The sequence below is a fragment of the Sinocyclocheilus grahami genome, unplaced genomic scaffold, assembly GCF_001515645.1.
Source record: "Sinocyclocheilus grahami isolate Dianchi unplaced genomic scaffold, SAMN03320097.WGS_v1.1 scaffold511.1, whole genome shotgun sequence".
NCBI classification, from domain to species: domain Eukaryota; kingdom Metazoa; phylum Chordata; class Actinopteri; order Cypriniformes; family Cyprinidae; genus Sinocyclocheilus; species Sinocyclocheilus grahami.
The window spans coordinates 183997-195094 of NW_015505690.1; the positions used below are offsets into that span (position 1 = coordinate 183997).

Genomic DNA, 11098 nt, shown 5'->3' on the forward strand with positions numbered 1-11098 from the left:
AAATATCCTATTTAAGGCTAAAAATATATTATATTTGTAATAGGGGGCTCTGCAGTAAGTCATAGCCCCAGGGCCCAGTAAGGTCTTAATGCGGAGCTAGCGGCACAGCTCGCGTCTGATCTCCAGGCAGGATGCTGATGCTGATAGAGGTAGGATGCTGATGCAGAGGGGATGCAGGGGACTCAAATTATGCACATAAATGGAATGATATAAAGCTGGAGGATGTGGTTTTAGATTTTAATAAACCACATGGATTTTACAATTTATAGAGTCTTGTGTCCCCTGAAAGAAAAATAATGATTGTATAAAACACAAAATTTTATATTTGGTATAATTCGCTTATGCCATTTTGTATATTACTACTTAGACAAACATAAAAAAAAAATAAAAAAAAAATTGAGTCAATAATCAAGAAAAGTGCTATGGCACATCGTAAAATAGGATTATGGGGGCAATATGTTTTATAAAACCTGTTTTTGCAAAGAAAACTCACAAAGACATTTTTAGATGCAAAAAAGGGACAATTTTACTCCCTTCGGTTATAATTCAATGAGTCCTGTTTAGAAGCTGTAATTTGAAAGATTATTTTTTTCTGGTACATTTTGGCACCTAGTGGAATCAAACAATATAAGTTGCAGGGAGCTGGAGCAAATAGAACCTGAATAACAGACTTTAAAAAAAAAAAAAAAAATTCTGAAAACAAATCAAAAAGCGCCTGTTTTTTTGTTTATTTTAATATTTAAAACATATAATGTTATTTATGAAGAATTACTATCATATTTTGTAGTTCAAAGGGTTTTTTATACAATGACACCATTTTCTTTTAATTTCCTCCATTGTATGCGTGTAGGGTAAACATTTGAAATTGGGTATGTGAAAATTTAGGCGAAAATACACAAAAATGCCCCAGAGCTTAAGTGTTTTTAAAATGGGTCATAAATTGCCTTAATTTAATTTAATTTTTGATTCTGCAGATACCCTGTAAATAGTGAAATAAAATTCCTTCCTTCATATTTGTTGATATTTGTGTATTGAAAATATTTTTGATTGACATTTAAACTCCTATCTGATTTTCTATATTTAAAAAAAAAAGGTCTCTTTTTATTTGGGCTAGTTAAATAAATTTTTGGGCTACCAAAATCTGAAGAGTACCTGCCCGAAGGGCTACCAGGAATTTTTAAATTTTGCGTGCCCTGAACTGAAGAAGTACTCGTTACATTTTTTTAAATAAAAAAATATGGTAAAGAGAAACTCAAAAATGCTTTTGATGTGTAAAAAAATAATGAGGTTGTTTTCACTCATCACGCACACAGATTTCAGCTTCAGTTATAACTTTTATCAGCAAAATTTTTGGCATCAAAACTTTACCATCAAATCTGAGGAAGCATACTAAGGTAGCAAAGTTGCGTTTTCCACCCAAAAAGTTTACTCATTATTTTTGTCCATTTTGATATATCTGTTGTCATGAAAGTGACGTGACACGTGGCCAAGTATGGTGACCCATACTCGGAATTAGTGCTCTGCATTTACCCATCCAAAGTGCACACACACACCGTGAACACACACCCGGAGCAGTGGGCAGCCATTTATGCTGCGGCGCCCGGGGAGCAGTTGGGCTTCAGTGCCTTGCTCAAGGGCACCTCAGTCGTGGTATTGAAGGGGGGAGAGAGCGCTGTACAGTCACTCCCCCCACCTACAATCCCTGCCGGTAAAAGACTTGAACCCCCAACCTTTTGGGTTATGAGTCCGACTCTGTAACCATTAGGCCACGGCTGCCCATGATATAGATGTCTGTATTATATTGGCTGAATGCACAAAATGGCTGAGTGCAAATAGAGTCAGTGATGAGAATTTAAATACAATTCATGTTTAAGTAGGGATGACTGCCTTTTTTTTTTAATTAAATATTCCAAACTTCCAAACCATGTTTTCATGAGCATTGTATGTTAAATAAGTGATAAATCGTGTTTAGTGATGTTCTTATCAGGCAGTGGATAAGTTTAATGTAACAACTTGGTTTAAGCTCAAACAATCTAGTTAAAGCTCAAACAATAATCAGAGGTTATGCTAGTACTGTTTGTCGATGGAGGAGACAGGAGGGGCTTGGAGCAGGCGGAGCCAGGTGGGACCCAGGCCACAGCCGTAAAGACGACCCACGGTGGAGCCATGGTGGAGGAAGGGCTGACGACTCCAGGGGGCCGACCAATGGCGACGGAGCAGGAGGCAGAGGAGCCCGAGGCGGAGACAGAGAGCTGAAGAGCCAGGGTGACGAGGAGGATCTGGAGGACCGCGGCGGAACAGGTGGCTCAGGTGACCGAGGCGGAGGCGTGGATCCTGAAGGCCGTGGTGGAGCCGGAGCGACAGAGGACCAAGGTGGAGCTGAAGGGAAGGAGGAGCCTGACGGAGCCGGAGGGATGGAGGGACAAGGCACAGCCAGAGGAGTGGAGTCCCGAGGCGACGGATGGTCGACGACAGACGAAGGCAGAGCCGGAGATAACAGGGAGCCAGTGGACTGCTGGGCAACGGCGGAGAGGAGGGAGCTAGGAGCCATGGTGGAGCCGCTGGGTCAATGGGCCGAGGCGGAGTCTGGGACTCAGAGGCTGGAGGCAGAGGCAAGGAATTCTCCAGCCACGCCGACGATGGAGACTGGCAGACCCGCAGTGCTCACACCGAACAGATGGTGGGCTGAGGGCAGGGCCGTGCAGAGACCTTTGGAGGGGCAGGTGCTTAAAGTATAAAAGGGGCACATGGAGCACGGCTTTTAATAGGGCTGTGTTCCTTGCTGAGACATGTATCGAAACGGATGCTTCTGTATTGATAGCAGCAAATCCCGTGATGCAGTTTTGAAAAAGAAACACAGAACAGAAAAGACCATTTTAAGTTTAAAAGTTAAATAAATATTTCTTTGCACCTCTTAATCACTCTGAAAATAGAAACGGAATTTAATTAGGCCTTATTATTATTGAGTTTACAGTGTATGGTGGTTTTGCTGTTGTAAACACTACTGTTGTTTTTGTAGAAAAAATATTTCTGTCTTATTTAAAATAGAATTATATTATAATCCTGTTCTGAATTTATTAATTTTTTTTAAATTATAATGATGATAAAAACAGGATTGATAAGTAGCCTATAAATCGGAGGATGAGAAAATCAGTATAAGCCTGTTTTATCAGGGTTGTGATAATTATTTTTAAGGCACTCTATGTTTTTAAAATAAATACTGTAATAAAAAAAAGTTCAAAGTAATAGCTTTTTAGTCAACTTAACTAACCCTCGACGCCCTTTAAAATTTTCCCAATCAAACAGCAAGAACGAAAAAGAACAGGCACCTTTGTTTATATTGCTGTGTGTAGAACGTTAGCTGCATTTTTAATATTTAATTTTAAAGAAATGTAATTTCGTTCCCCGCACTTTATTCGGGCAGGTTTGTTCACATAGAAGTTTCTAGATTTAAATTCAAAGAGACAGTATCGATAGTCTATGCATGACCTGACGTTTTATTCGTATCCAAAATGAGGAGAAGTGAATATCTGGAGCGCTCAACACTCTCATGCGGTGTATGTTTAATTCATATTCTAAGCCGGAGGGCGCTCTTGTGCAGAAAGTTCAAAACAGACTCATAGAAGGAATGACTTAAGACATGCAGGAAACCCTAATATGAACAAAAGCATCCGGCTATCGCTGTAGCTGAGCTGAATAAAAAGCTGAAAAAAACGTGAAGACAATAGACACATGATTGCGAAAATATACGGTTTATGTGTGTTTTTCAAGTTATCTCCAGGTAATAAATAAACTTTATGAATAATGCAGTACTGATTGACATATCATTTAGTAGCCTATAGAAACTATAAATTTCCTGCCTTATTCTGTGATAAAAATGGGGAAAAGGTGCTCGTAGTAGCCTTTATAAACCGATCATAAAATTGTCATTAGGAATATATTGAACAAAAATATTATAGCACCTTGCTGCAGCTAACCTTACTTCCACAGGCTACAAACAGCAATATAAACAACAGCTGTGCATGCTCTCTTCATGCAGTTCTTGTATAATAATAATAATAATTTAATAATATAAGTATACAAGCACACCGCTCCACTGAGAACTCCACTTACCGGCAGCCGCGGACGTTATGAAGGCATCCTGGTAGTGCGCTACATTAAAGGTGTCTGAACGTGAGGGATAATCCCTGATGAGATCATCAGGTGAAAGGTCATCATCATGTGGATCATTTTATTTACAACTAAATTGTAATTCATTCATTTTTCTAATAGTTAGATTGGGCAGGCCTTCACAAAATGGCGTTTAATTACAAAAAAATAAAAATTGCCTAGACAAAAGGGCACTTAGGGCATCAAGGGGAAAGGGGCAGGTGCTCAAGCACCCATCGCACCCCCTCTGCACGTGCCTGGCTGAGGGGGAGCAGAGGGGCTGCCAGACAACAGCAGTGGAGGAGGCAGGAGCGGGAGGGTTGGTGGGCAATTCTAAGCCTCCGGGCTCCCAGGGCTGTAAACAGGAGCAGAAGCCCTCCCTGGGCGAACTTGGGAACGGAAGCCCTCTCTGTGTTGGACTTGGGGACACGAGCCCTCTCTGGGCTGGATGTGGAAACGGGAGCCCTCCTTGGACTAGACTTTGGATCTGTGGCCCTCCAAAAAAATAAAAATTGCCTAGACAAAAGGGCACTTAGGGCATCAAGGGGAAAGGGGCAGGTGCTCAAGCACCCATCGCACCCCCTCTGCACGTGCCTGGCTGAGGGGGAGCAGAGGGGCTGCCAGACAACAGCAGTGGAGGAGGCAGGAGCGGGAGGGTTGGTGGGCAATTCTAAGCCTCCGGGCTCCCAGGGCTGTAAACAGGAGCAGAAGCCCTCCCTGGGCGAACTTGGGAACGGAAGCCCTCTCTGTGTTGGACTTGGGGACACGAGCCCTCTCTTTGCTGGATGTGGAAACGGGAGCCCTCCTTGGACTAGACTTTGGATCTGTGGCCCTCCCTGGGCCATACGTGGGAACCGCAGCCCTCTCTGGGCTGGACGTGGAAACAGGAGCCCTCTCTGGACTAGATTCGGGATCTGAGGCCCTCTCTAGGCCGGACGCGGGAACCGCAGCCCTCTCTGGGCTGGACGTGGGAACAGGAGCCCTCTCTGGGCTAGACTCGGGAACAGAAGCCCTCTCTGGGCCGAACTCAGGAACAGAAGCCCTCTCTTGACTCTGGTCAGGGGCTCGAGCCATCTCTCGACTCTGGTCAGGGACTAGAGCCAACAGTCTTTTCCTCCTCATGCTCCTCTTTTGGGCTGAGGTGAAGGAGATAGCTGCTGAGATAGGGCTTGGGAGTGAATCGGCCGGCAGGCCAGACTTGGGAATAACAGCCCTCTCTGGGCTAGATGTGGGGGTAGGACTGACAGAGGGCTTTGACGAAGGAGGGAGGAGAGGGTGCAGGTCAGCAAATACATCCAAAACCTCTCCTTCTAAGTCCAGCAATCCCAGATCCACATTGAGCTCACCCTCAGCCATGGTGCAGGTGGCGGAGCTCCTCTCCGTGCTCTCGCTGTCCACGGCATTCTCCCTCGCGGCAGGCTCTCACACCTGGACTGATGTCATCAGCAGCTCCGGCTCTGCGGCGATCCTCAGCTCTGTCACTCCTTGCTGTGATGGCTCATCGGTCGCGGTGGGCTCGGGCTCTCCATCATCGGTGGGCTCAGGCTTAAGCTCCGCGCAGCGGGGTGATGGTGGGCTGGGCTCTGGGTCAGGAGTGGAACTGGCAAGATCATCCTCTGGACAGACAGTGAATGGCGATCCGTTTCTCGCCAGTATCCACTCCACAAATGTGGCGAAATCCGCTCTAGAGCAATTTCTGGACAATGACACTCTGCACGCCGGGTTCAGGCTGGCGTGATAGAACGCGCAGAGCGCATCGTCCAGGTAGCTGGTTAGATGGGTGATTTCCAGAAACAGTCTGCTATGGCCCTCGGGTGATCTCTCCCCCTGCTCCAGCAGGAGGAGGAGATATCCTGGACGGCAGAAGGGGTCGAAGAGATCCTTGGGGAACAAACAGTAAACAAAACACTGAACAAAACGGATGGGAAACACGCAGTATTACTTTTTTGTCGGTCGAGTCTTCTGTCACACTCTGTGTCAGAGAGAACAATGGAGACATGTATCGGAGAAACAGTCTTTTATAAATCCAAAACAAGGGGGTAATCCACACTAGGAATGGCTGTAACACACGAACATGATGTTTGTAGACCCGACAAAGATACATGAGGTAACGAGGGTGTAATTACAAGACATACCTGGATGACATGAACACAATCAAGCACGGGAGAAACTGGGTCACGGAGCACAAGGGGAGGGAAAACACAACAAAACAGGTCCATATTCCTGACACATATGGCATAGCATGAGGGTGTAAAGGATTGGGTATCCCTAAGGGCTGTATTTTTTGTGTTCCACTTTGCTGCATTTTAATTTAATTGACCTACAGCCATTGTGTTTTAACCAAACCTGTCTGTTTGACAAAACATTTATTTCGTTTATTTTTAAGCAATTTCACTTTGCATTGAGATATTTCATCATGACGAAACAAGAATCTCCTTTTTATTGTTGTTATTTTTTTTTTTGGCTAGGGTACTTGAACATTTTTAATACTCAAGTACTGTTTAAAGTTTTACTAAGTATGTTTTTGGCCAAATACTTTTACTTTTAATTCAGTAAAAAGTTCATTGAGTATCTACTTTCTTTTGAATATAATTTTTGAGTACTTTTACACTGTGCAGAAGGAATGCCGCTTATGTGACGGCCCATTGAGCTCCCAGCCGCACGTGATGTGTGCATGCTGTGCTTGGGCAGAATGCAGAAACGCACTGGGGGAGTCTGATTGCCGTTTCTGCAAGGATATGCTAATCAAGACCCTCCATGCGGGACTCGTAGAATTAGGGGGGGACGTTAGGGACATGTCCCTACCAATATCCAGCGATTACCAAATTGTCCCTAGCAATAATTTTTATCAAACAATTAAATATATGTATGTTTTTGTAATTTCGGATGCATCTGAAATATGTCATACCATTGATATTACCTAAGAAGTTAAAGTAAATATGTTAGAAAACTGCGCACTTTCAAGGAAGCACAATTAATACATGGGCGGACGCAGTCGCACACCAGACGAGAAGCGCAGCATCTCATTTAGAACAACTCACAGGTAGCCTATTGCACGCAGTTCAAGACAGCAGTCCAAAACGGCTAAAATAAAAGTTCACTTGCGTCGAGTTTGAAATACAGTGTTTGAGCAAATGGAAAAGAAAGCGTGATCTGTGGCTATTATTAGCCCGCTATATAAATCATACGGACAGAAAGACAAACATTGTGCTGAAAAATGCATAACACACAATCTTCCACACAATCAACACACAATCTGCTCTGCTTTTCCCCACCAATGTCAAAAGCAAACCTACGCCCTTGACATAAACAATGCCACTGAACCGAACGGAATTTTGCTGATCTTTGCTGCTGAAAATGAGCAAAGAGAGCACTGTACATTCACTCCCCCACCTACAATTCCAGCCGGTACTGAGACTCGAACCCATGACATGCGGGTTACAAGTCTGACTCTCTAACCATTAGGGCACACCTGCCTGTTTAGTTAATGGTGCTATATTTATTATTATTGTTTTCTAGAATTCAAAGGAGCCAGCTTGTACAGATCTTTACCTCTTAGCAATTAACTTTATTTTGTCAAAATATTGTGCCCTTTTCTGCTTACTAAGTCTTCTCTATATGATTTAGCAGCTTACACATGTTTTTTCTGTGGTTTAGACATCATAAATTAGTAGAACAACGTCTTCAGTAGTACATTGACCGTGCAATCAATGCTGTTGTTTACATCCGAGTATCTCCAATATGTCCGGGTGCATCCGGGTAACTGAGCAAACCGTGATGTAGGTGCAAACATTCTATTATCTATTACATATCTGTTACGATTACATATCTATTATGTTCGATATAATGTTAATTTGCCAAAACGCAATGAAACCGTGTTAATGGTGCCACACGGACCAAATATCAGCTAGGCTTAAACGGCAGCATGTGTTTACTCACTGATCAATCTCGATCACACGACCAGTGCTGTGTTGTAACTTTGTTGTTGAATAATTATGTAATTTCTCCTGAATAGAAGCATATGCAAAGACTATAGAATAACCAAGATGTGTCACTCTTATAGTTTTGAATGGGGAAAAATGCAACGCTCAATATGGCCATTCTATCGAAGGAAGCCCCGCCTTCTAAATAAAAGAGCCAATCGCTAATCTGCAAAGTCATCACATCACTGCAGCTGCCATTAGAAGTCCCGGTTGCTATAGAAATACTCAGCGTTCTTCAGATGTGCGCTTAGGACTGGTCATGCCTGAGAGGTATTTCAAAGATGACTGCTGAGTTAATTTTTTTTAATGGCCGCCGAGTGAAATTACTTGCCTTAAAGGGACTTTGGCACATGTGATGCTAAATCTAAAAAATGAGAAAAACACGTTATTAATTTCATGTTTGCGTTTATCTTAAAATACTGCAAAGATATATATATCCCATCCCTGCATACTTGAAGTACATACTAAGTGTGCTGATAACCTTTTATTGATTTAGCCTTGTCATGTCCTCCCATCACTGTTTTTCTTTTTTTCTGAAGTAAACAAACTAAAAATATGACATCCGTGTAAGCTTCTCAATTCCTAGAACTTTCACTAACATTTTTTGGTGCCCAGGATAGGGTCAAAGGATAGCGTTGAATAAGAATCCCAGAGTTAGATGGAAGTTGGAATTGAAAGTGAGTTGAATAAAGATGGACAAACAGAGTGGATGAAAAAGAAGAGAAGAATAATCTGCAACTCGACAACGAAGCTGCTGACTCAGTTGGAAGAGGAGAATGGTAAAGAAGAACCAGACTGTGATAAGTTGCCTGAGTTGCTTTCAATGTTATTGACGAAGGAGGAAAGTTTAGTGGATCTTGACCAAAGCATTAAAAACTAAAGCCCCATGGACAATTTGGAGAGGGAAATAGCTAGAAAAAGCACTGCAACTTTTAGAAAGCCAGACCGTTGAATCTGAAAATGTCTTCTGCAGCTGCACTGCACACCGCAAGGCTTGTGTATATTGTGAAAATCTGAATCATAATCCTGAAAATTGCTCTGAATATTCAGTGTCTGCTTAAGAAGATAAGCTGAAATAATTGGGAAAATGTTTTTCTTGATTGGAACCTAAAAATATAGCAAAGTTCTGTAGGATAAAGGGAATTTCCTGCGTTAAGTTAGGACGTAAGCATCACCTGTCAATCTGTGAGCGAAATGACAAGCAGCCTGATGTTAACAATAAAGGTGTGGAAGATAGTAACGGTAGCTCTGAAGCTACACTGTAAATAGGTTGCTGTAAATATTACAGTAAATTACTGGCAGCTGGATGCCAGTAATTTTCTGTATTTTTTTTTACAGTATTAGCACTGTAATTGCATTTACAGTACAGTAATATCTTTACTGTATTTTATTTACAGTATTACAGTATTACCGTATTTTCATTTACAGTATCAGTACTGTAATTGCATTTACAGTACAATAATGGCTTTACTGTATTTTATTTACAGTATTATTACCGTATTTTCATTTACAGTATCAGTACTGTAATTGCATTTACAGTACAATAATGGCTTTACTGTATTTTATTTACAGTATTATTACCGTATTTTCATTTACAGTATCAGTACTGTAATTGCATTTACAGTACAATAATGGCTTTACTGTATTTTATTTACAGTATTATTACCGTATTTTCATTTACAGTATCAGTACTGTAATTGCATTTACAGTACAATAATGGCTTTACTGTATTTTATTTACAGTATTATTACCGTATTTTCATTTACAGTATCAGTACTGTAATTGCATTTACAGTACAATAATGGCTTTACTGTATTTTATTTACAGTATTATTACCGTATTTTCATTTACAGTATCAGTACTGTAATTGCATTTACAGTACAATAATGGCTTTACTGTATTTTATTTACAGTATTATTACCGTATTTTCATTTACAGTATCAGTACTGTAATTGCATTTACAGTACAATAATGGCTTTACTGTATTTTATTTACAGTATTATTACCGTATTTTCATTTACAGTATCAGTACTGTAATTGCATTTACAGTACAATAATGGCTTTACTGTATTTTATTTACAGTATTATTACCGTATTTTCATTTACAGTATCAGTACTGTAATTGCATTTACAGTACAATAATGGCTTTACTGTATTTTATTTACAGTATTATTACCGTATTTTCATTTACAGTATCAGTACTGTAATTGCATTTACAGTACAATAATGGCTTTACTGTATTTTATTTACAGTATTATTACCGTATTTTCATTTACAGTATCAGTACTGTAATTGCATTTACAGTACAATAATGGCTTTACTGTATTTTATTTACAGTATTATTGCCGTATTTTCATTTACAGTATCAGTACTGTAGAGTTTATTTTAATTTAGTTAAAAAAAATGTACCTGTAAAAAAACAATCCAGTTGTGGTACTGCACTGTAAACCATGATTTTTACCATACCCAGCCCCCCCCCACAATAACTCATGAGCTTTAGTTCTGATAATATTATTTTTAATTGTTGAACATTTTCTTTTTAAAAGTACAAATTACAAATCTTGACCTCTCAGATGCACTAGCTTTAAAAAAGGGCATCACCACAGTCCCCTGGGGACTTTGTATCCTGGAAAAACATACACATACTGAAAAGCAAAAATTGGCAAGTACACTACCAGTCAAAAATGTTTGAACAGTAAGATTTTTTATGTTTTTAAAGTCTCTTCTGCTCACCAAGCCTGCATTTATTTGATCCAAAATACTGCAAAAGCAGTAATATTGCGATATTTTACTACTTAAAATACCTGCGTTCTATTTGAATATATGATAAAATGTCATTTTTATTCCTGTGATCAAAGCTGAATTTTCAGCATCATCACTCCAGTCTTCAGTGTCACATAATCCTTCAAAATCATTCTAATATGCTGATAAACATTTTTTAATATTATTATCAATATTTAAAACAG

The 11098-nt window shown here is 40.6% G+C and overlaps 1 protein-coding gene across 1 annotated transcript in view; it reads left to right on the forward strand.

The window, feature by feature from the left end:
* Positions 1-11098, forward strand: part of acad11 (acyl-CoA dehydrogenase family, member 11) — a 123979-nt gene that overhangs the window by 13309 nt on the left and 99572 nt on the right. The gene's annotated exons all lie outside the window — the stretch shown is intronic.